The following is a 24,491-nucleotide window of genomic DNA, read 5'->3' on the forward strand; positions in this document are numbered from 1 at the left end:
GTTCAGTTGCGTCTCAGAGTCACCCAGGCGGATTTGTTTGATTTGTTCTATTAAATTCAAGTTCAAGGTTGCAAAGCATGTGTATTACTGTTGAGGCGTGTGGGCATTTCCTTTCGTTTCCACTCACTCCAACTATTGTTTAGCAAGAGGGCGGGGCAGTATGCAAATTAGCAGGTTTTTGCATAGGGGCTTGTTGCCTTGGTTCTAGAAAATTCATTTCCCGAGGTGCTTCAGCCTGAGGAGTGTTCTCTCCAACAAGGGAGGAGACATGAAATGAGTGCACACACCCCTTAGATCGAGGTAAAGTGGCTGCAGTGTGATAGCAAGTCCCTGCCTCCAAGTGCGTGTCCCTGCCCGCTGCTCTTGGCCTTGGCTCTGTCCACTGCTTTTGCCACTTGCAGCTTCATTTTCTCTCTGTTTCTCCTTATTACATTTCTCCTCAGCCTATAAATGACCTCAAATCTCCTCTGGCCAAAAACCACTTCTCATCTCTGCTGCTCCCTAGAGGTACCATTCCGTTTCTCCCTCTCTTTCACTGCCAGCTTCTCAGTGAGGTTGTCAGTATTTACTGCCTGATCCCAGCGGGGAGAACCTTTTCCTTCCTCTGGACGCCCCAGGCACTTGACCTGCCCTTCACAGTATTCCTGCCAGCCACACACATCCCCAGCACTGCACCAGGTATTTTCCTGCCTTTGACATGGTCCTCCCTGTACCTCTGAATTCCTAGGAACACAGCAGGCCCTATGGGGACTGATTTCTGAGACTTCTGGGCATCTCTAAATTCAAGAGTATACTTCAATAAATTTTTTTAAAAAAGTATAGACAAACAGCTCATACAACTCAATAACAAAAAACCAAACAACTCAGTCAAAAAATGGGCAGAAGACCTAAATAGACATTTCTCCAAAAAAGACATACAGATGGCCAATAGGCACATGAAAAGATGCTCAACATTACTAATTATTAGAGAAATGCAAATCAAAACTACAACGATGTACCACCTCACACCGGTCAGAATAGCCATCACTAAAATGTTCACAAACAGTAAATGCTGGAGAGGGTGTGGAGAAAAGGGAACCTTCCTACATTGTTGGTGAGAATGTAAATTGGTGCAGCCACTGTGGAAAACAGTTTGGAGGTTCCTCGAAAAAGTAAAAGCAAAAAAAAAAAAAAAAAGTAAAAGCAGAGTTGCCATATGATCCAGCAATCCCACTCCTGGGCAAAACTGGACAAAACTATAATTCAAAAAGATACATGCACCCCTGTGTTCATAGCTGCGGTATTTACAATATCTAAGACATGGAAGTGACCTAAATGTCCATCGACAGGTAAATGGATAAAGAAGATGTGGTACATACATACAATGGACTATCACTCAGCCATAAAAAAGAATGAAATAATGCCATTTGCAGCAACATGGATGAACCTAGAGATGATCATACTAAGTGAAGTAAGTCAGGAGGAGAAAGACAAATATCATAGTATATCATTTATATGTGGAATCTAAAATATGATGCAAATGAACTTGTCTATGAAACAGAAACAGATTCACAGACATAGAGAACAGACTTGTGGTTGCCAAGGGGGAGGGGAGGTGGGGGAGGGACGGAGTGGGAGTTTGGTGTTAGCAGATGCAAACTATTATATACAGAATGGATAGACAAAAAGGTCCTACTGTATAGCACAGGGAACTATATTCAATATCCTGTGATAAACCATAATGCAAAAGAACATATATGTACAGGTATAACTGAATTACTTTGCTGTACACCAAAAACTAACACAACACTGTAAATCAACTATACTTCAATAAAATAAATTTTAAAAAATAAATTCAAGGGACTTCCCTGGTGGTGCAATGGTTAAGAATCCGCCTGCCAATGTAGGGGACACGGGTTCGAGCCCTGGTCCGGGAAGATCCCACATGCCGCAGAGCAACTAAGCCCGTGCGCCAGAACTACTGAGCCTGCGCTTAGAGCCCGTGAGCCACAACTACTGAGCCCACGTGCCACAACTACTGAAGCCCGTGCGCCTAGAGCCTGTGCTCCACAACAAGAGAAGCCACCGCAATGAGAAGCCCGTGCACCGCAATGAAGAGTAGCCCCCGCTCACCGCAACTAGAGAAAGCCCGTGTGCAGCAACGAAGACCCAACGCAGCCAAAAATAAATAAATTTTAAAAAATAAATAAATTCAACAGTATAGAAATGTTTGTAGAGGCTCCTGGCTTTTTCCGTGGAAGAATTTCCCCCAAGTGCCCTGTGGTTTCTTTTTTGCAAAAATCTCACATCTAAAGTGAACTACCTCTCCAACATTAACTAGTTTTCTCTCTCACCTAGTGTCTTCCCCTCCTCACAAAGCTTTTGTTTATTTGTTTGCTTGTTTAATAACTTCAGCAGAAATAGAAGAGGCATGCCACTGCACAGAGTCACACAGTCCGGGTGCAATCCCATCTCTGACATGGACAAACTCTCTGACTTTGGGGTGCATTACTGGTCTTCTCTGGGCCTCAATATGCCCATGTAGAAAGTTGCTATGACAACGTCCACCTTATGGGATTATTTATAGGATTAAGAGAAGTATTGTCTGGGAGGCCCTTAGCCCACATCTGGCCCGTGATTGTCACTCACATGTCAAAAGAAGGCTGAAGCACTTCTTTCTTACTGGCTCCCTCCTTTCCTACCTGAGCACAGTGGTTCAGAATCCAGAAACCCCACAGAGGTGTGAGTGCAGAGCCACTGGCAACTTTGTGTGATGCAAACTGGTGTCCCAGCAAACTGCCAGATCACGAGCCTCCCAGGCAGTCACTGTAAAATCACCAACCTCAAACATAAGGTCACGAATGCCGAGGGTCTCTTCTTCCTGCTTTGCTCAAGCAGTGTGATCTGTCCAAAGAATCTGAAATAACAGAAAATATACATAGCAAGTATTCAAGAAGCAGATGGTATTCATATGCTAGAAGCTCTCTGTGCCGGCAGATCCCTCGCACATCCATAGCCATGGTGGAGGGAGGGGGAAGCATCACACTTCCTTCTTTTCTTGGATTTGCCATCTTTTTCTCATCTCTGATGCCAGTGTCTGCTCACAAGATTAACAAGAGAAGAAAAGTCTCACTGTTCTGGAAATGCTAGAAAACGTTCCAAAACTTTCTTAGCGTTCTTCCTAGCAACAGATCCAATGACTTTCTCCACACTTCTTCTGGGTGGCACTGTTCTGGTGTTTATCACTTTCTGCCACCGACTGGCCATACAAACTTGGGCCATTACTCCACTTTCTGTGCCTTAGTTTTCTCCTCTGGGGAGAATAAGATTGCCCACCTCGTAAAGCTATTATGAAGATCAAATATCTGCCAGCCAGTTACAGACGTACCCAGTATGGAATAAGCATGCAATATATGTTGCTTATGTAGTCATTTTATCCACGTAAGCCATGATTGCACCTGTGAGTTGGTGGAAGTAACGCGACTCAGAATCACACAGCTTGCTTCTGGAGTCCTGGCTTTGCCACTTACTGGCTGGGATGAATCACTGAGAAGTCACATGCTCTTAGCTTATTTTTATCTGTAAAATGTCAGGAAGAATACTTATTTTTCTGTATTAAGCGAGATTACTTCTGTGAAAAATAAACCACAAAGTGCCATACAACCCAAGGTGGTATTATGATCTCTCATCTCTGTCCTTGAGCAGAAGCTGTCTAGTCTGAAGTCACCTTTGTGTTTCTTGTGGCTCCCAGGGCTGTACCTGCCCCTGGTGGACCTTGACAGTCATTGTCAAATGAACAGTTTAACAATTCAACACATCTGAGAAAAAAAGAAGCACACCAAGAGGGCCTCTGCATGGTCAACGGAAATGACATGAAATGTACACATACACTCATGCTTTCTTTAAGACCGGTCCATCAGGCCCTCCCCGTGAAACTTTCTAGTGTTCCTTTATGCAGAGTCAGCCCTGGGAGGACCAGAAGTATCCAATTGGAGCCATGAGGGTGGGTTTGATTGCTGTAGGCAGGCATGCTGACCACCGTGAGAAACTACAGCTTGACGGCCTGACAGTCGTGGTGGAGACAGAAAAAACTAAGGAAAGCCGACACAAGAACTTTAAAAGCCCTTTAGTGTGAGATTTTTTTTTTTTAATAGATCTCTTTGTTGGAGTATAATTGCTTCATAATACTGTGTTAGTTTCTGTTGTACAACAAAGTGAATCAGCCATATGCATACATATATCCCCATATCTCCTCCCTCTTGAGCCTCCCTCACACCCTCCCTATCCCACCCCTCTAGGTCATCGCAAAGCGCCGAGCTGATCTCCCTGTGCTATGCGGCTGCTTCCCACCAGCCAACTATTTTACATTCGGTAGTGTATATATGTCGATGCTACTCTCACTTCGCCCCAGCTTCCCCCTCCCACCCCGTGTCCTCAAGTCCATTCTCTATGTCTGCATCTTTATTCCTGCCCTGCAACTGGGTTCATCAGTACCATTTTTTTCTTTTTTTAGATTCCATATATATGTGTTAGCATACGGTATTTGTTTTTCTCTTTCTGACTTACTTCACTCTGTATGACAGACTCTAGGTCCATCCACCTCACTACAAATAACTCAGTTTCGTTCCTTTTTATGGCTGAGTAATATTCCACTGTATATATGTGCCACATCTTCTTTATCCATTCATCTGTCGATGGGCCCTTAGGTTGCTTCCATGTCCTGGCTATTGTAAATAGTGCTACAGTGAACATTGTGGTACATGTCTCTTTTTGAATTATGGTTTTCTCAAGGTATATGCCCAGTAGTGGAATTGCTGGGTCATATGGTAGTTCTATTTTTAGTTTTTTAAAGAACCTCCATACTGTTCTCCATAATGGCTGTATCAATTTACATTCCCACCAACAGTGCAGGAGGGTTCCCTTTTCACTACACCCTTTCCAGCACTTATTGTTTCTAGATTTTTTGATAATGGCCATTCTGACTGGTGTAAGGTGATACTTCATTGTACTTTTGATTTGTGTTTCTCTAATAATTAGTGATGTTGAGCATCTTTTCATGTGCCTCTTAGCCATCTGTATGTCTTCTTTGGTGAAATGTCTATTTAGGTCTTCCACCCATTCTTTAACTGGATTGCTTGTTTTTTTTGGTATTGAGCTCCATGAGCTGTTTGTTTATTTTAGAGATTAATCCTTTGTCTGTTGTTTCATTTGAAAATATCTTCTCCCATTCTGAGGGTTGTCTTTTTGTCTTGTTTAAGGTTTCCTTTGCTGTGCAAAAGCTTTTAAGTTTAATTAAGTCCCATTTGTTTATTTTTGTTTTTATTTCCATTACTCTAGAAGGTGGATCAAAAAAGATCTTTCTGTGGTTTATGTCATAGAGTGTTCTGCCTATGTTTTCCTCTAAGAGTTTTATAGTGTCTGGTCTTGCATTTAGGTCTTTAATCCATTTGGAGTTTATTTTTGTGTATGGTGATAGGGAGTGTTCTAATTTCATTCTTTTACATGTTGCTGTCCAGTTTTCCCAGCACCACTTATTGAAGAGGCTGTCTTTTCTCCATTGTATGTTCTTGCCTCCTTTGTCGTAAATTAGGTGCCCATATGTGTGTGGGATTTTTTTTTACTGTAAAGAGAAGTCCCATGTGACTTACTGAAAGCAAAGTTAGACAAAGCAGTTGAGATCTTTGGAGAACAATTCCACTTTGACAGGGGTATACCAGATACCTAAAATGACAGCTTCTGCTGATTTTCATGATTGCCGCAGGGAAGGATGAGGCGAGCTTGGCTCTGTTTTCACAGTATGTTTCTCAAATATAACTTCTTGGTCTGCTGCACGGGTAATTACTCTATAACCACAAAGTTCATGTTGCCAATTATCTCAACTATGGCCTGATTTTCCCCAATGATGCTAAAGCCTAATTCTTCTGGGTTTTGCAGTCTCTACCCAAGTACATGTTAAAACCTTTATCCAGCGAAATGAACTGCTTGGTCATGTCAGTTTATGTAACTATTTATATCTTCAGGATGATTTGCAGTCAATTTGGAGAATTGGTAATTATTAATTTTAAAGAGTGACCTGGAGACTAAAATAAATTCATTTTAATTTATTAACAGTTTGGTTTTCACTATTTTTTATACCACCGTGGGCTCTGTGAAATAGTGTCCAATTCCATATTGTGTCATAGCATGAACATCATTCTAAATGGCACGCTGGTCTAATCTGTGGATGACACGGAGGTGAAAGCCGTAACATATTTTGGAAGGGCAGAATTGAGATGTCAGATGTTTTTGGCAAGCTGTAATGATGAACTCCATTCTAAAAAGGTGACATAGGGGACTTCCCTGGTGATCCAGTGGTTAAGACTCTGTGCTCCCAATGCAGGGGGTGCGGGTTCAATCCCTGGTTGGTGAGCTAAGTTCCCACATCCCGCGTGGCATGGCCAAAAACGTAAAAACAAACAAACAAACAAAAAAACCTCCAGTGTAAGAAGAAAAGGTGAAATATGAATGGGGTGCAAGTAAAGGCTTCTGTTGGTTCTAACAAAAATACCTACAAAAAGATAATGGAGATACTGTCAACCTGATATGCAGCTATAAGAATGGCTGGTAAATGAGGTGCCCCAGTATTAGTCCCTAAGTATTGGGCATCTGGGGCTGCAGAGAACAGGGCACCTTTAGGAGGAGGGACTGATATCTGTCTGGATATGGGAAGTGGGAAGTTATCAGGGTTGGAGGCTGCTTCAGGGAATGAGTCTTATTTCTTGTCGTCTCTCTGCTGGCCTTTCTGCTTACCTGTGCATATTCAATAGGTTCTCTTCTGACTCCCAATATCCACTCCAGATCCCAGAGAGAGTTAATTTGATTATCATCTCTTTTCTAGGGCAGAGACCTTGGTGCGAAGCGACCTCATCAGTCATCCACCAGCCTCTGTGGATGCCCTTGAGTCAGGTCCTTACCCCGGGTCCTATCAGTGGCCACCTCTGCTAAAACAGCAGGTGATTCCTGCTTTCCTGAACAGTGGGCTGAGGTTGGGGAAGTTTACACTAGGACGTGAATCTGGATCTGTCTCCAAGGGCCAGAACTGGGACTGAGGAGTGAAAGCTGCAGAGGAAGAGAGATTCGACTCCATACCGAGTTCCCTGAAAATGGAATAGGCCGTAGGCAGATAGATGGTTGGATACACCTTCCAGGCCCCTTCCAGTTCTCAAAATTGTGTTTTCATTTTTATTGTCACTCTTTTGTTTCTTCCCAGAAGTGTATAGTGAAAACCAACTTTTCACGTTATTTTTTAACTGAGCTATGAAGATGATTTTGCCACAGTGTAATTAGGATCTGCCTAAGGTGTCAGAAGCAGTGATGCTTTTGCATTAGCCTCTTAAATAAAACATGTTTCATATGTGGAATATTCATAAATTAGATTTTATTATAGCCAATAACGGCGCTGTTTAAAGAAAGGAAATCATTTACATAATGTAAATGTACTGGGCCAGCAAACTGCAACAAAGATAATTCTCTAAGATTTTGAAGATCTTAGTATAAGATATGAGTGTAAGAATGTTTCATACATTTTTTTCCTAAGGAGTTGTAAATGACGTTCCAGAGATTTCAGTTAAGCTTTTAAATTCACATGTCGTGATGGACTGAATCATTTAGGACAGATTTCAGTGGTGACGCTTCTGACAGTTGTCTGAGCTGAAGTCTCCAAAATAGTGGCATTAAATCTCACCATTCAGCTTCTACTAATTTGGAACAGAGAGAGAGACAGAGAGAGAGAGACAGAGAGTGTGTGTGTGTGTGTGTATGTGTAGGGAGAAGAAAAATCATTCCATACAATGTTCATCCTTTCCCAAACAACAGAAACTAATTATTTAATCGGAGAAAATCTGAAAGCACTGGGAAGACTCCAGGGTGCTTCTGTTTCCATTTTCCAGTGTGAGAATGCCTTGTGACAAAGAGAAGATAGGGCAGATACAGGGCACAGTAGCCTTGCTTCCAGCTGCCTGTTTACTGCATTCCCTCGAGGCAATACATGGTTGGGGGAGAGAACAGCTTTGTTACAATTCCAGTTCCACCATTTTGGAGAGAAGACAAAGCACTCTCAGCTTCAGTTTCCTCATTTATAAATTGGGGATAATAATCGTACTTAGGTCAGAGAGTTCTTGTGAGGAGTAAAGCACTTAGCACCGTGTCGGGCTCGTACAAAGTGCTCGATAATTTAGCTCCTAGGATTATTTTTATCTTCATCACTCCGTAAAGGGTGGGAACCCCGAGGTTATGCTCTCCTGTGCCTGGAAAGTCAGTGGCATCAGGCCCTCATCAACAGTGTGGCTCCGTGTGGTCCCGTCCTACCCAGCCCAGCCTGAAATAGGGTCCGGCCCCAGCTCAGGGTCTGCCTTTATCCTCCCTGGGAGACTTGATCCCATCCTGGTGTTGCTGCTTCACTTGGACCTCGCATAAGTCAGTGTATCTCTCAGAACCCTAGTTCCCTCCTCTAGAAAATTGGGGAACTATTCACTTATTTATGTATTTATCTTTTAAGAAAATTTTTTTATTGGAGTATAGTTGATTTACAGTGTCATGTTAGTTTCAAGTGTACAGCAAAGTGAATCAGTTATACACATAAATATATCCACTCTTTTTTCGATTCTTTTCCCATATAGGTCATTACAGAGTATTGAGTAGAGTTCCCTGTGCTATACAGTAGGTCTTTATTACTTATCTATTTTATATATAGTAGTACGTATATGTCCATTCCAATCTCCCAGTTTATCCTCCCCGCCCTTACCCCCTGGTAACCATAAGTTTGTTTTCTACATCTGTAACTCTTTCTGTTTTGTAGGTAAGTTCATTTGTACCCTTTTTTAGATTCCACATATAAGTGATATATGATATTTGTCTTTGGCTTAGTTCACTCAGTATCATAATCTCTAGGTCCATCCATGTTGCTGCAAATAGCATTATTTCATTTTTTTATGCCTGAGCAATATTCCATTGTGTGTCTACCTACCTATCTATGTATCTGTCTCTCTGTACCACATCTTCTTTATCCATTCATCTATCAGTGGACACTTAGGTTGCTTCCATGTCTTAGCTATTAACAGGCACATGAAAAAGTGCTCAATGTTGCTAATTATTAGAGAAATGCAAGTGAAAACTGCACTGAGGTATCACCTCACACTGGTCAGCATGGCCATCATTAAACAGTCTGCAAATAAATGCTGGAGAGGGTATGGAGAAAAGGGAGCCCTATGGAAAACAGTATGGAGATTCCTCAAAAAACTAAAAATAGAGTTACCATATGATCCAGCAATCCCACTCCTGGGCATATATCTGGAGAAAACTATAATTCGAAAGGGGGAACTATTTAATTTTATAGGGTTTGAAAATTTTGGATACTATTAATTTAAACCGTATTTGTTTTAAAAACAAATTGAGTGATCAGGTTCAAATTGTGTAGAGAAGACAGAACTCTTAGCTTTGGATGAGTCATCAAAGAATGTCTCTGACTTTCTCTCCTTTGAAAAAAATGCCTGTGCTTGGGTTCCATCTTACCTGATCTTCTGATGTAATTGGTCAGGGATTTCTTTGGCTGCATGGGGCCGAGTCACTGATATTTTTTAAAAAGCTCTCCTGGTGGTGCAAAGGTGCCCACAAGGTTGAGAAGCACTTAGCAAGCCCGAGGTCAGACTATGAATGGGAAATGCAGGTCTAGACTTCCTGCTTTCCTCGTTTCTCCCTGTATACCGCCCCCAAGTTCTGGTTTAAAAGAGGTTTTCTGAACAATTTTTTTCTGATTTTTTCCCACTCTTTCTCATAAAAGTGAGGTATTAAATAAACACACTATTCAAACACTTCTATTAGTTGGCTTCCGTTTAATTAAAGTTTCATTCTGTGCTGTTCTACCTTAACCTTTTCCTTGTTTTCTTACGATGGTGTGTCTGAAACCTTCATTCTCAGATGCTTTCTTTCTCACCACCTTTAAAGCCACCTCTGAAATGTAATTGCATAGCTGCGTTCCTCACTGAGATCGTCAACCTTCGTCAATTACTTCGTTCTTCATTGTTGTTCTTTTCAATCTGTATTAGATTCTTCCCAGCTGCGGTCTGTTTGTTGCTGTGATTGTAAAGCACCGGGTATTCCCATGAAGTATTCGAGTAAAATAAGATCAAGTGCCTTTTTTCCCTCTTTGATTTGTGTGCTCAGTTGTTTCCTGCTACTTAGGGGTCACTCAGACTACTATCCTATACCAAAATGTAACTGGAATTGTGTTACCTTTTTTCATTACCTGTTGCAATGAAATTGCCTAAAGTTTGTTAGACATTGATGTCTGTAACTACAGTAAGGTTTGGTTAAAATTCATCATGGAATTTAATACGTATTAAGTTCCCCTTGTCAGTTTTAGTAGGATAGTTGAACGAAATCTCAGCTTAATAGAAATAGCTAACCCAAAACAGTTTACACTGTTCTGTTTTTTTCCTTTTCAGAAATCTTTGTGATATTCCACACCTGTGTGCTGAAGACTTTGGCCAAAGCTGCTGTCAGGAATTGGCATCCTGGGAAAAGGACAGCTTCCAAAATCAGGGAAACTTTCAGGAGATTCCTGGCCCAGTGGATCGTCTGAAGGTAAGAGTGGAACAGTTTTCTCTTTGTCTTTAGAAGTCTAAATGAACTGTTCTGTCTTCCGAGATCTGCTTCTTGGAAAAGAGTGAATAAGGGAATAGGTTATTGATAATTCTTGGTAAAGAATTCAGAGTTTTTCTTTTTCAGGAGATTTTTTTTTTTTAGTAGTGATGAAGGAAATCAATTGGCTATTTTGACCGAACAGGAATTTATTTAAAGTTTGGAGCTGTGAAATGAAGATCTATGAAGACCTACTTGAACACACACACACACACACACACACACACACACACACACACACACACACACACACACACACACACACACACACACACACACACACACACACACACACACACACACACACACACACACACCCCTTAAAAAAATTAGTAATGTTTCTTTTCCCAGAGAAATTTCTTATGCATTTAGGGTCTCCCTCTGCCTTCATTTCTGCCTTACCCTGCCTTCTAGGATTGTTTTAAGCATCAAACAATATAACTTATGTGAAAGCACTTTGTAAACCATGATGTATTATTTGCATAAGTAAGAAAAACAATTACTATTTCCGAACATTTATAATCCTCCAAAATACCCACATATGCTCCAATCTGTTTTCCTCTATAGTTTGGTTCATTTTTATTTCGATTCAGTAAACTTTGCTAGGATCTCAAAAAGCAAAGGTGATAAGTCCTACCCTTCAAAGAATATCTGTAAATTGCAGAGATAAATGCATAAATAAATATGACCAACTCCAATATGATATAAATATATCGAGAGTACAGTAAGGAATGGAAATGGAAAAGGCATCAAATGCCGCCTGGGGCTGGAAGACTGTGTGTGTAAAAGCAGGCTTCCTAGAGAAGGTGACCCCTGAAATGGCCCTTGAAAGATGAATAGGAGTTAGCCTGGTAAAGAGCAGGATGGGGTCGAGGACGGCATTGCAGGCAGGAGCGGCGGGATAGGTGTGTGAAACCCACATGTGGAAGTAATACATTTTCAGCATTGTTGAACCACAGGTATGGGTGGTGGGGGTGTGTGTGTGTGTGTGTGTGTGTGTGTAAGTGTAAGCACTGAGGGGTTTTTTAAAAATCGAGGTATGGTTGATTTACAATGTTGTATTAGTTTCTGGTGATATATATCAGCAAAGTGATATATTCTTTTTCAGATTCTTTTCCATTATAGTTTATTATAGGATATTGAATATAGTTCCCTGTGCTATACACTAGGACCTTGTTGTTTACCTGTTTTATATATAGTAGTGTGTATCTGATAATTCCCAAACTCCTGATTTATCCCTCCCCACCCACCTTTCCCCTTTGGTAACCATGAGATTGTTTTCTATGTGCGTGAGTTTGTTTCTGTTTTGTAAATAAATTCATTTGTATCTTTTTTTAGATTCCACAAATAAGAGATATCGTATGATATTTGTCTTTCTTTGTCTGAGTTCACTTAGTATGATAACCTCTAGGTCCATCCATGTTGCTGCAAATGGCATTATTTCATTCTTTTATATGGCTGAGTAGCATTCCCTTGTATATATGTACCACATCTTCTTTATTCATTCATCTGTCGATGGACATTTTGGTTGTTTCCATGTCCTGGCTATTGTAAATAGTGCTGCAATGAACATTGGGGTGCATGTATCTTTTGAAGTATGGTTTTCTCTGGATATATGTGAGGAGTGGGATTGCTGGATCATATGGTAATTGTATTTTTAGTTTTTTAAGGAACACCATACTGTTTTACATAGTGGCTGCACCAATTTACATTCCCACCAACAGTGTAAGAGGGTTCCCTTTTCCTCTGAGGGGTTTTAAGCTGGTGGTCATTGGCGTTTTAGGTGTGTTACCCTGGAGAAAGTATAGAAAAAGAGTTGCAGGTGAGCAAGATTGAAGGAAGGAAGATTCGTTTTGTAATGATCTGGGGAAGAGATGGAAGGGCTAGAATTAGAGTAGAAGCAGTGAGGAATAGAGAGAGTGAAGTTTGAAAGAGCTAGAATATTCTGGATTTGGTGATAGTTTGGGCATTGGAAGCAAGAACAAGTTAGGACTTGGGATTGTCAGGTTTCTGACTTGGGTGACTTGGGTCATCAAGGGGATTAGGAGGGAAGCGGACTTACTGTTGGAGAGGAGAGGACTTTGAGGTATATTTGGGACATATATATTTCAAAGATACGTTGAAATATCCACCAGGCAGTTGGAAGTTTAAGTATGGTGGTTAGGGGAGGGTTCAGGGCTAACAACATTGATTTGGGAGTTACAGACAATAGTTTAAAATCTTTTTAAAAATATGAATTTGATTTTGTACTTAAGCCCTCACTATTATTCATTCTGACACTTAAAACACAACTCACGGGAATTCCCTGGTGGTCCAGTGGTGAAGACTCCGTGCTTCTACTGCAGGAGACATGGGGTCGATCTGCGGTCAGGGAACTAAGAATCCCACAGGTTGCGTGGCATGGCCAAAAACACACACACGCATGCACACACACACGCACACACACACACACACACACATACACACACAACTTGCCACATTCTCAATTTTCATTTTATTTTGCCATTACCTATCATTTCATTTGTATCTGTACTTGTTGGCCTTATTTTCTTGGCATGATAAATTCGGATTTTTCCTCATGCCAAATGTTGTGACCTTTTGAGTTTGATGAAAGGAAATTTCAACCAGTATTTGAAAAACCTTGTAAACCCTAAAATGTAGGAGAGTTACAAACGAGTGCCATTCTCCATTTTAATTCACAGTGGTTATAGAAATTATTTAAGAAAAGTGCTTTGCTTTCCACAGTTTAGTTCGTTTTCTGTATCAATCGAGGTTTCTTGTCAATTCCTCACGTTCATTGCTCTGCCCAGGATCTGAGCATTGCTTATGGGAGACTGAGCAGGAACTTTCTTGCATTCTTCAGGGGGGTGGTGCCAGGGTCCCAGCCTTTGGGTCTTCCCGGCATCAACCCAGAATGTCATTAAGGAAGACTGTTGTAACAGAGGCTGCACTGTTTCAGGTCAAGTCTAACTGAGTTAGACTTTTGAAATACAATACTCAGAGCCTTCTTTGAGGGAATGTCATGGGTAAAAATTTTAAATTCAAATAATACTTACAATAGTACTATTTTGAGTGAATTTTATTTGATTACCGTGGCCTTAATTAATTTACTGATTTTTTTTTTCTCCTTAAGACCTGATGGAAAATTACAAAATGCCCCTTTTTGCCTCTTTCTAGTTCACTTCTCTACCATCCTTCCAGAAACTTTCAAGATCAGTTAATGTCACTTCCATTTTTATACACAAGAGAATTAATCTGAAGCAAAATTAAGTAACTTGCTCAGTGTTGACAGCTGGAGCCGGCGTCCTGGTCTCTTGAAACTCATTCTGTCCTTTCCACTTCATTTTTTTCCCTCTTATTCCAAATCTTTATTGAACCGTGACATTATCTATGTGTCTTAAAATAGGAAATTGAATTAAGTAAATCAGTTCACACTGATGGCATATGCTTTGGTTAATCACTCTGTGTTCAACAGATTTTGCTTTACTGCTTTAGGCTCTGGTTAAGGTTTTATTATTTTTTTATTTTTGTACCTAAAATTTTTTTAGCATGGATTTTGTTTTTTGGCATCCTTTATTTCTCTGTACTGGTTCCACTGCTAAAAGGAAGGACTGAAAGAGAATCAAAATCACTTGTTTAAATTCCAATTAAAAAAGGACTATCATCTCAATTCATTATCAAGTCAATGTTTTCCAAGTAGGTACTTTCAGTACCAATGTGTTAGGCACATTCACTAACGCGGCAAACACTGGCCACACAACCCAGTTTTCTGAAACATCCTATTTTTTTTCCAGTTTTATTTCCCCTTTTTAAATAAAAGATAACATTCATACATTAAAAAAGGCACTCCTCATGTATTTTAAAGACAACACTTTTAAGCAGAAGGTATTTCAGTTTGGGTCAAAGACATCGCAAGACCCTGTGAATTTCATGTATAGAAAATGAATTCATGGAAATGCTGAGTTGGTGTATCTTAGAATGACGTCACATGAGTGCAAATTGTAGGTGGTCTGAAGGACAATGAATTGTTCTCTGAAATTCACAGAATGGTCAGTCATTGCCTTGAAACCAGTGGGCTGTAAATCATCAGGGTGCGGGTACACAACGTGATTCACTCTCCTGAGAGCTGCCAGTCACAAAAGGAGTTTCCATTGCTTATGTGCAGAGCCCAAGAAATATGTCTCCCCATTTTGGTCTGTCTCTTTTTCTGCCTTCCCGTCTCACTCATAGCCTTTGTGGGATAGACACAGACTAATATGATGTTTTCAAAACAGGAGACCCTTGGCAGTTTGTGTTTATGGAACTAGGAGTGGAGACAGTATATCGTGGATGGGAAACAGGTAAATCACCCTTCACTTGGTAACGGGCGAGAGCCATAGGGAGACATTGTCTTGACACGTTTGCCCTCTGCATAGCTTGGCCACCTTGAGCAGAATGATGACATGAACAGAGATGGACAGGTGTGGAAGCTTCTGTAGACAGTGAACAGAAGATGGTGTGATGGCTGGGAAAGGGCAGGTCAGCTTTCACCACCATTGTCTGGCTTAGTGGGAGCTAATCTTACTGTGGACAACAGTATTGGGTGGCTGCTTCCTGCTCAGATTCCAGAATGAGTATTTCACGTACCATTATGCCAGCAAAGCAATGGATAGCGCTTATGTGAGCTTTGGAGTTGCCACTTAAAAGTACTTAGAGTTTGAAATATTCAAGACTGCCTTCCTTCTACCCTGTGGGTAGAATACAGAATTCTTCTGGAGGGGGTTGTTTAGGGCAGACTCTTTGAAGGTAAAAACCATCGGTGAGTTGCCAGGGTGACACTTTTGAATGGGCAGTCTTCCAACAGGCTCAAATCATACTTAGCAGTAAAACGTGTTACCCTATGCCCTTTTGTAGTGTGGGATTTTGAAATGAGAGGGGACAGGAAATGCTGAGCCACCAGCTTTTGGATCCAAATTCAGTCCCACTGTAGAGGTCACAGACATCAGCAATTTGTGGGCCATTTCCATGGAGGACAATGACAGTGGATTTCTAATGAGATAATGTCCTGCTGCATTTGAATTTTCACTCTCCACTGCCTTTTGTCATTTGAGTCCTTTCGAAATTACTCTTGATTCAGATTTATTATTAACTTTTTGAACTCTGGCTTCTGCGCTAATATCTTGCTGCTCATGTTAAAATGACTAGAGAATTTATTTTTGCATTCGTTAATAGAATAGCAAGACAGCATAATATGAATTTATACTCTTCACATTTTCCTGTAATATAAGCTGGATTCGTTATCCCCCGGGGATCTGTTTCAAATTCATGTCCTAATAAGACATTCCAGCTAGTTGTTGGCTTTCTAGCTTTTAAAAAGCTTCTCCATAATGGATAGAGAACAATAAATAATGCATAATTTTGATTTTAAACTTTAAAAACATTTTTGATGGTTCTCATAAAATGGAAAATGAAATGGAACTTCCTCTTCAATGATCAGTAGTATAAGTATTTGTATTTTTTTTTTTTTAGGCAAGAACCATCCTGAGGCAATTATGTCTTTTTAATATGGTTTAGAAAATAAAATCTATGAGGAAAGATTATGGATAAAAACATTATTGAGGATGCAGAACGACTAATAGGGTTTATGCATCCTTTGTAACATCTTCCTTCAGAGGACATGGGTATTATCGTTGACAGAACTATTCAAAAATGATGATACCCACTTACCACTATTGGTAATAATTATCTGTTACCAATATTTCAAATTATTCTCTCTCCTCTTTTGTTTCCCCTCTTCACTATCAAAGTTTCCAGTCATCATATTAGTGTATGTGTATCACACAGAGAATGTGACACAGCGAAGGAACAGAGACAGAAAAAGGTGAAGAAAGCGACGGAAAGGCAAGAGATAGATATTTTTCATTTCCTACTCATAAACCAAAGCAGCATTTGTAGTCTTTTTCCCACCTCTGCCTTATTTGTTTGATTTCTTTGACATTAAAGCTACATAATTTCTGTAACAACCAACCCGTAAACAGGTACCCAGAGCCATATCCTAAGTTGGGGATCCAAAAAATAGAGTCACTGTAGTAGAGCTGTGATGTGTCACCCAGATCCCCTGCCCCTTTTGGGACTGAGGTACTCTTTCCCCAGCTTCTGGGAATCCTGACTGCTGAGAGCTCACAGCTGGGTCCCTCCTTGGCGGCTGCCCTTAGCTGTTAGCTAAAGAGAGCTGCCTCACTCAAGATTCTACTCATTTAATGAATGATTAAAAAAAAAAAAAAAAGCTCCCTCATTTAAAAAAAAAAAAAAAAGAAGATGTGGTATATATAGAGAATGGAATATTACCCAGCCATAAAAAAGAATGAAATAATGCCATTTGCAGCAACATGGATGGACCTAGAGATTATCATACTAAGCGAAGTAAGTCAGACAGAGAAAGACAAATACCATATGATATTACCTATATGTGGAATCTAAAATATGACACAAATGACCATATGTGCGAAACAGAAACAGACTCACAGACTTGTGGTTGCCAAGCGGGAGGGGAGGTTGGGGAGGGGTGGTTGGGTGTTTGTGATTAGCAGATGCAAACTATTATGTATAGGATGGATAGAAAACAAGGTCCCACTGTATAGCACAGGGAACTATATTTGGTATCCTGTGATAAACCATGATGGAAAAGAATATGAAAAAGAATGTATATATGTATAACTGAATCACTTTGCTGTACAGCAGAAATTAACACAACATTGTAAATCAGCTATATTTCAATAAAATAAACTTTAAAAAAAAAAAAAAAAGAAGACTTTCCAAAGAATATATTCACCTTAAAAAAAAAAAAAAAAAGATTCTACTTCCTGCTCCAGGGCAGCAGCGTACATTCAATGGCTGGTCAATTTGGGGACACAAAGGTTCTTGCCCCAATTTAGGACAAGGCTCTGTAGGGCCTGTACGATCACCCGGGGCTTTTGTTGTGACCGCACTATAGTCGAGCTTCTCCCAGTGCCTCATATGCTTTGTTCAGTCTCGCCTATAAGCCCAGGAGCCCTCACCAGTGAAATTCCCACATGTAAATTCTCATCTCAGAGTTTGGTTCAAGGAAGCCTGACCTGCAGCAGCCTCCGTACCTGGACCAGGCCCTGCATACGTGTGTGAGTGTGTGATCATGTATCTTTAGAGCACTGTGAAAAGGCACTGGCATTAGAATCATAATCAAGATCTCTGGCAATCTAGCCCACACCATCCCTGTGAAAAATGGGGATAACAATACCAACCTCTTAGAGTTGTTGCCAGGATTTGATAGCAAGTATTCAGTGCCTGGCACACAGGAAGCTCTCCATAAATTATAGCTTTTGTTGTAATTACCTACAGATAATCCATAAATAATGCACTAGTTCTGACCAATTGATTACAATACAGAATGTATTTTAATGTCATTTTTATGACAATATTTATTTTAGTAGAGGATCAAGTTAATAAAAGATGCATCACCTGCACATTTAAATAATTCTTCCTCATTGTTAGTTTTCTTGTATTGAGTACATGAAGAAACTGGGCAGGGTTCTAAAGGGAACCTAAAGTCGTTAAAGAGGTGACTAGAAAGTCCTATGGGAAAAAAATGAAGGGCTCTGGAATTAAGATTGGAAGATTGACGGGTAACTTGCCTTCTAGCTTCAAGTAAGTGGAAGTCTTTTATGAGGAGAATATTGGATGTGTTTCGTCCATATTCACAGAGGACAGAACAAGAGAAAATGGACAGAAATTAAAGGAGGAAGATAGTTGGGTTTGTATTAAGGGAATTCCTCTGTTCTTGGACAATAAAACACAGGAAGGGGCTTGTAAAATATATATTTTTAAAAATCTTCAAAAAAAAGACAAGACAACATTCGGTCCTGAATCACTGAGATGCTTCCCAGAGAATTTATGGAGAACTCTGAACTCTGTGATTCTCTGATTTCAGAAATGATGCTTCCTAGAAACTCAGACACATATGTTCTGTTTTGCAAATGAAAGATTACTATTTGACCACTTTCATTTTCTTTTTAACTACATTTCTTATGGTATCTTTGAAAATGTTCACAGGCACCTCGTATGTGGTTCTCTGATAATTTAGTAAATCTTTTTCATTGAATAGGTGCCTTTCTGTCCATTTAAAAATCTGACAGGTATTATCACAATTTTCAATCTTATTGTATGTCCTCTCTTTATAGTCTATATAAAAATAAACTAAAGCCTACCATCCTGGGCCGTTTATCTATATCCAATGTAAGTTCTTTTGAGACTCAGATCTTGGGATGACATTGTTAAAATGAGCACTCATGAGTATTAAATCACTCTGAAGGGCTTTAGAACCCCAGCAAGAAGTGTGGAACTTTGGAGAACATCTTTTTCAATCAATTAATGGCTTAGAGATAAGATTAAAGATAGGGGACTGGGTTTTTAATGTTCTTTTAAGGCCTCGGAGTCGAGAGATAAGAGGAAGCCACTAAGATGTTTCTCAGTTACTAGTAAGTATATTGGATTTTGCATTTTCTCCTTGGCGTGTCTTGTCAGATAGTCATAGACAGAGACAGAATGAGGTGGGAGAAGGAGCCCTGGACTCCAGGCCAAAATGCCTGGCTGTGCCTCCGTCACAGCCGAAAGCGGTCTGTTCTTCTCTCGTAGAACTACGTCTGCATGGATTCCCTTTGGATCTCTAATCGCGGCATCCTATTTTAGATTCTCATCACACTACGGTATCTTCTCTTAAAAGAAACCCAGCATGGGCTTCCCTGGTGGCGCAGTGGTTGAGAGTCTGCCTGCCAATGCAGGGGACACGGGTTCGAGCCCTGGTCTGGGGGGATCCCACATGTCGCGGAGCAACTGGGCCCGTGAGCCACAGTTGCTGAGCCTGCGCGTCTGGAGCCTGTGCTCCGCAACAAGAGAGGCCGCGATAGTGAGAGGCCCGCGCGCCGCGATGAAGAGTGGCCCCCACTTGCCACAACTGGTGAAAGCCCTCGCACAGAAACGAAGACCCAACACAGCCATAAATAAATAAAAATTAAAAAAAAAAAAAAAAAAAAAGAAACCCAGCAGACCTAAGGGTTCAACCTCTGAGGGTTCAACCTGGGGGCCCCATCACACCTTGACCTAAAGCAGTTCTGCTTTATTTATTTGTTTTTTTTAATATGCACAAGCACATTAAAAGCAGTCTTATTTGAAATAATATTTAATCTAAAATTCCATTGATAAAGGGAACAGAAAAACAAAAAAGTCTGAAACATCAAATATTTGTGAGATATTTGGGGAAATTTGAACAAAGTGAATATTATTTAGCTATCAATACAAGGATTATGATTATATGATTTTGCTAATAGCAGTAATGGTGCTGCATTCTTAATCTGTGAAAGATTCTTGGGTGAAGAATTTATAGGTAAAATTGTATGATGTCTGGGATTTGCATTGTACTCCAGTAGGAAGTTAGAGGCTACAAATTAAGTAAGACTGACCAAATAATGGTTTCTATCTCTGCTAGTGACAGCCAGCAATATGTGTATAGCAGCTGTGCTTTAATTCATTGATTATTTTAATTTTTTTAGCATACACAGGTAGATAGAGGTTCTGTTTAAGATTTCACTTGATTAAATGGATCCATTGCTGGAAACATGAGTTTCCAGCAATGGAATTGCTGGTATTCCTACTGATCCCATGTCTTCAGTACTCTCCCCAGTATATCCCACTGAAATACCCAATTTCATTCCTTCTGTTACTGCCTTATTAAAACTCTTCAAATGGCTCTCTGTCTCATGAGGGAGAACATACGCAACCTTTACCCTGGTATTCCTGGCCTCCCTCCCTGCTGCAGCAGTGGAGATGGCCTCGGTGTTCTAACACAAGATTATCTTTTTTTGGGACTTCCCTGGTGGCGCAGTAGTTAAGAATCCTCCTGCCAATGCAGGGGACACGGGTTCGAGCCCTAGTCCGGGAAGATCCCACATGCCGCAGAGCAGCTAAGCCTGTGTGCCACAACTACTGAGCCTATGTTCTAGGGCCCCTGTGCCACAACTACTGAGCCTGCGTGCTGCAACTACTGAAGCCTGCATGCCTAGAGCCTGTGCTCTGCAACAAGAGAAGCCACCGCAGTGAGAAGCCCGCGCACCACAACGAAGAGTAGCCCCTGCTCGCTGCAACTAGAGAAAGCCCGCACACAGCAGCGAAGACCCAATGCAACCAAAAATAAATTTAAGAAACCCAAAAAACAAAAAGAAAACACTTTAAAAAAAGATTTTTTTTTTTGAATTCTGGAAAATTTTATGAACAAGTTAATTTAGAAGAGCAGAGTACAAAGCTGTACAAACAATATGATTCCAGTTTCATATTTTCATATATATATATGTTTGTATATATACACTCTATGCAAATATACAATATATATGCATCAAAAAAGACTGGATGTAAATGCACCAAAATGTTAACATTGGCCCTTTAAAGGTGGTGTAACTATGGCTGATACTTTTTTCTATTATTAGCAGGTGTTACTTTTATTTTGCTACTTCAAGAGATAGAATGTTTCATTATCTGGGGAGATATGGCCTCTGTGAAATAAGCTTTATAGTTTATGTTTTTAATATTTTATTTTATTTTTTAAAATTTATTTTTAACTTTTTACTTTATATTGAAGTATAGTTGTTTAATAATGTTGTGTTAATTTCAGGTGTACAGCAAAGTGATCCAGTTATACATAAGCATGTATCTATCTATTCTTTTTCAAATTCTTTTTCCATTTAGGTTGTTATGTAATATTGAGCAGAGTTCCCTGTGCTATACAGTAGGTCCTTGTTGGTTATCTATTTTTTTTTATATTGCCTCACATTTCTATCATACTTTTTTTGAATTCGATGTTTAACTCATTATTTATTTATTTATTTGGCTGAGTCGGGTCTTAGTTGCGGCAGGTGGGATCTTCGTTGAGGCATGCGGGATCTTTCGTTGCGGCGTGTGGGCTTCTCTAGTTGTGGCGTGCGGGTTTTTCTGTCTCTAGTTGTGGCACAGAGGCTCCAGGGCACGTGGGCTCTGTAGTTTGTGGCATGCAGGCTATCTAGTTGAGGCACGCAAACTCTGTAGTTGTGGCACGCAGGCTTTGTTGACTCTGGCATGTGGCATCTTTGTTCCCCAACCAGGGATTGAACCCACGTCCCCTGCACTGGTAGGCAGATTCTTTACCACTGGACCGCCAGGGAAGTCCCTGGTTATCTATTTTATATATAGCAGTGTGTGCATGTCAATTTCACACACAAGATTATCTTGATCTGGTTATCAAATACAGAGCCTGAGACTGTGCTCTCACAAGCAGCCCATGAAATCGAGCTCCTGTCTGATTTTGCTCAGCATTATCTTTGCCCTTCTTCTAAGCTACCCAAGCCATTCTGTTCCTTTTGAGCACACCTCCTCCACAAAGCCTTCCTCGATTACTCCAGCCTATAGTAATCAGGACCATGTCGAAATTCTCTTGCACGGGTGGGCATTTATACTAGTCTACCTTACATTTTACCCAGTTTGACAATGGTGTTATGTAGACTGTGTGTGCATAGTGTTATTTTCGCCCCCTGGGGCATCGGGGAACAGTACAGCAGTCAGTGTGACCACCACTCACCAGGGGAAATAGGCATGCTGGGATCATCCCCACATGTAAATTTTCAATGTAATATATGCATTAAGATAAGAAGGGAAATGTATTCTGGAAATAAATTTCAGCAACATGGATGGAAATAAAACTTACCTTAAGTTGCAACACATTAAAGCTCAAAGAACTTTAAGACCAGATGGTATAGGTTTTAAGCCTAATTCTGCCTCTCAGTTTGTGTTCATCAGCAAGTTATTTATCCTTTATGATCTTTTTAATAACTATAATAATACTGCTATTCTTTGTTCTTTGCACTTCACAAAGTGCTTTTGCATGTTCTTTAATTTGAACTTCACAATGACCCATAAGGTATCAAGGTTAGCTTTTATCTTTCAAACAAGAAAACTGAGCTTGGGGCCATGCCCTCACATCTTAATGTGTTAAGCTGTCAGTAGGCACTGAAACTCAAATCTTCTGGCTTCTATTTTAGTGCTTTACTAAACTGTTACTGAAAGTGTTATCTACAGACCAGCTGTGTGGGCATCACCTGGGAGCTTGTTAAAAATGCAGAAGCTCAGGCCTCACCCCAGACCTGCTTTTTTCAGAATCTACATGTCAACAAGATGCCCAGGGATTCATACATACTTTAAAGTGGAAGAAGTACTGTAATATAAGAACAGTTTAATAAGCCTCTGAGGTACAAACATGAAAAGGGTTTTAAAACTTTTATTCCTATTGCTGCCATCAAATCTCTTCTGTCAAATCTCCCTTTTCTCTGAAGAGATCTCGAGCAGATCTGATAGATTTTTAGTTACTTTCAGGTTTTTTATAAGTTTCATACACTGTAGTCCAGTTTTAAAACTTCAAACTTACATGGAAAGAAAAGCTTTCCTTTACCCCAGCCTAGCTTGTGCCCTTCAAAAGTTTTTTTTTTTTTTTTTTTTTGGCCTGTTCTTAAACCATATGTACTTACTTCCAAGTTCTGTCTCTTGGTGATGTATCATGATGATGTTCATTTTTCAGAATAAGAAATTCAGTTGCCCGGCTCAGTCTTCAGTGAAACTCAGAAGTAAAAACCAGGGACTTCCCAGGTGGTCCAGTGGTTAAGACTCCGTGCTTCCAATGCAGGGGGACCCGGGTTCGACCCCTGGTCAGGGAACTAGATCCTGCATGGTGCAACTAAGATCCCACCTGCCGCAACTAAGACCCGGCACAGCCAAATAAATATTTAAAAAAAAAAAAAGAGGTAAAAACCAAGCACACAAAGCCAGCATAAAGTAACCAAGACACTTCAGTCTTTATTCACTATATTTCACCAGGTTATTGGCCCAAGGATGACTTATGGTTGGTTGTCTGTGGCAAAAACTGAAGTTGATAAAGTATGAGACTGTACTTCATTAAAAAGAAACATTTCTCAACCTCTTGTTCTTAATTTTTATTTAAGTTTTTCAGTCTTCTTTGGCTCGGAAGCCAAGAGTTAGATCTATTCACCCTTAGCCAAATGACTGCCCTTGGATGTTCAAGATGGAATTCCATTCGAGTCCCTGCGGATTGTGTTCATTAGAATTCTTAGGGGTTGTGTATCCCCTTGTCCCAACTATATACTTTATCAGACTTCTAATTCCCGTCTTAGTCCCTGAAATGAAAGTTTCATTTTGGGCCCCCCAGCTACCTCCTCCATGTCTTGTTTGTTTTCACTTTTATGTGACAAGAAAAGGCAGCTTTTGTCTTTGTTTCTGGTTAGCGGACTTCATAAATATTCATTAGCAGTTTCCCTTTCCAGCTACTATTTTGTAATTTGTAATTTTTAAGTGAAATCTGAAGCAAAAGATAGCTCCCACTACTCACTTTAATACTCCTGAGTTGTTCGTCTTTATTTTGGAGGTCGTGAGCCAGACAGGAGTGACTTTTGAAGGCTGTTTTCCTAGGCTACATCATTCTGAGGAGGCACAGGTTGTGTGTGTGTGTGTGTGTGTGTGTGTGTGTGTGTGTGTGTGTGTGTGTGTGTGTGTGATGTGGTGTGGCTTGCGGCTCAGCGGGTGAGTAAACGGGACAGGAGTGGAAAGAGTATTTCCAGAGCATTTGCAGGAGTGCTGTGCTAGGCAATGTATCCACTGTCTCACCTTGTCTTCACAAGGGCTCTGTGAGACAGGTGTTATTATATCCATCTTACAAGCCTGGAACCAAAGCTAAGAAAAAGTGAGTGATTTGCTCCAATCCACAAAGCTAGTAACCCGAGGAGTGGTGA

The 24,491-nt window shown here is 40.4% G+C and overlaps 1 protein-coding gene across 18 annotated transcripts in view; it reads left to right on the forward strand.

The window, feature by feature from the left end:
• NRCAM (neuronal cell adhesion molecule) overlaps positions 1 to 24,491 on the forward strand; it is a 318,604-nt gene that overhangs the window by 55,655 nt on the left and 238,458 nt on the right. For all 18 annotated transcript variants that reach the window (XM_082399714.1, XM_082399728.1, XM_082399724.1 and 15 more), the window contains exon 2: positions 10,461 to 10,599. The gene's annotated coding sequence lies outside the window, so the exon portion shown is untranslated. The remainder of the gene's footprint in view (positions 1 to 10,460; positions 10,600 to 24,491) is intronic.

This window comes from Balaenoptera borealis (assembly GCF_965194805.1).
Source record: "Balaenoptera borealis genome assembly, chromosome: 7".
NCBI classification, from domain to species: Eukaryota; Metazoa; Chordata; class Mammalia; order Artiodactyla; family Balaenopteridae; genus Balaenoptera; species Balaenoptera borealis.